Source organism: Ostrea edulis, chromosome 1 (genome assembly GCF_947568905.1).
Source record: "Ostrea edulis chromosome 1, xbOstEdul1.1, whole genome shotgun sequence".
In the NCBI taxonomy this organism is placed as follows: Eukaryota; Metazoa; Mollusca; class Bivalvia; order Ostreida; family Ostreidae; genus Ostrea; species Ostrea edulis.
Genome location: NC_079164.1, coordinates 105,224,573 through 105,226,714, shown reverse-complemented (window position 1 = coordinate 105,226,714; position 2,142 = coordinate 105,224,573). Strand labels below are relative to the sequence as shown.

The 2,142-nt window shown below is 36.8% G+C and overlaps 1 protein-coding gene across 1 annotated transcript in view; it reads right to left on the bottom strand.

Annotated features, from left to right (window-relative positions):
- LOC125668175 (uncharacterized) overlaps positions 1-1,504 on the bottom strand; it is a 5,076-nt gene extending 3,572 nt beyond the window's left edge. The window contains exon 1 of the mRNA XM_048902003.2: positions 1-1,504. This exon is cut by the window's left edge and continues 580 nt beyond it. The gene's annotated coding sequence lies outside the window, so the exon portion shown is untranslated.
- Between the last annotated feature and the right edge of the window lie 638 nt (positions 1,505-2,142).

Genomic DNA, 2,142 nt, shown 5'->3' with positions numbered 1-2,142 from the left:
TGTCAACCACGGCAATGCCAGTGTAACTCCCGGTACCCTTGCTAATGTTTGTTCCTGGGGGTAAGTGTGGGGGAATACAAGAGAGGACAGTGACTGTTGTAACCAAATATCCCAAAACTAGACTGCACTAATAACAGTCAATTAGTGGAAGTAAATTCCAAGATAAGATTGGGTTACATGAATACTGAATGTAGCATTGAATTTACCTTTAAAAGAATTAGAATTCAATGAAAAGCTTGGTATTTGTTTGAAAATGGATCGAAGGTATGCATTTTTGTTCGTCTTCTGGTCACGGTGACTTCTTTCAGACTGGAAATGCACTTTTATGTTGCAATTATTGACGCATTTCTCGATAAACTATGGATGTGTCTCATTCGTAATTTTGAGGATTTTTATCATGAAGAATAAATGGCGTGAAGGCGCAGTTTGGTGTGACTCAAACTGTGAACAAAAAACTGCACAAGACTGCAAGTGACAACTATAAAACTGTGTACTCATAAAATACTGCAAGTGACAATTATAAAACTGCACATGTCTCTTTTGATATTCTTATAAAAAGTATAGAATGTGTTGAATATATAAAATTTGGACAAAACGTGTTTAACACTGTGGCTAGAATCGTTGTATTCGTCACTTTCTAATTATTTTATAGTTGGGTATATGTAATCAATCTCTACTCAGAGTTATCGTTCCTTACACTCACTTACACTAAGCGAGAGCAAGGAACGACAACTCTGGGTAGAGATTGATACGTAATTATATTTACCGTGATAAAGTCAAGAGGCCTGTGTATCACAACACTCACCTGTTCCAAATCAACATGGCTCTGTGCCGTCTTTCATCCCACAAGTTTTTAAAACCTATTTTCCCCATACATCTTCATGTAAAACATTGAATCATTGTCGTGGCGCAAATCTACCTCCAGGGCATCGATTCAAAGATACTTGAATCTGCGCTAGCAAACGATGTTTGCATATTGATATGACTATTCCTGGCCCTGTTGCTCTTGGGAATAATTTATTTCCAAAAAATATATTCTTATGTAGAGCTTTTAATCCCCTTTGGAGACCACATCCTAATCCCACCTCACCCCTGGATGCCAGGATTTGAATAAACGTGAAAATGTTTGCATACTAATATAACTATATAATTATGACCCTATTATTCCTGAGAAGATTTTTAAAGGGCGTTTTTTCTCTCTATGTAATACTTTCAATGTAACCCCTATTGTGACCCAACCTACCCGTGGCGGCATTGATTTAAAAAAAATATGAATCTGAACTACTTGGAGATGGCTATTAATATGACTAATCTTGGCTTTGCTGTTCAAATGAAAAAAAATTAAAGACCTTCTTTTATTATAAATTCCCATGTAAAACTTTGATACCCTATTGTGGCCGCATTCAACCTCTGGGAGACACCAATAGAACAGATTTGACGTCTGAAGATGCTTACATATTCATGCCTAATCATGGCCCTAATACTCTTGAGAAAAAGATAATATAAAACTTTGATCAAATATTGAGGCCTCACCCTGCCCACCACGGTTAGGATTTCAGGGCCGTAAGTAGGGTTCTAAATCAGGGGAGGCAGGGGATTGGGGGCCGCCGATTGACTTTACGACTGAAAATGACACTTTTTAAATCCCAATTTATCATGTTTGTGTTTCATTTGTACTATGTAAAGAATCGTAATATGGTGTCAAAGACAAAGGTGCTTGTCTTCATTTTAAACATATATCCTATAATATAACATTTATATAATTTTATTTTCTTTTTTGCCAAAAAATCAGACGAGGCAGTTGCCTCGTCTGCCTCATCGGCAGTTACGGCCCTGGATTTAATCAAACTTGAATCTGCACTACCTGGGGAAGTTTGCATATAAATATGACTTATTAAGTCCCTACTGTTCTCGAGAAGATTTTAAAAGATTTTCTGATCCGCTGTTGTGGTCCCACCATATCCCCATGCCATGATTTGAACGATTTTGAATCTCCGTTCTTTATGGAAGCTTTCATATAAGTTTTCTTTTTTCTGGTCCAGTGGTTCTTCAGAAGATTTCTAAAATATGCCACCATAATTTCACTATATCTTGATTATTTCCCCCTTTGAAAGGGATGTGACCCTTCATTTGAACAATGTT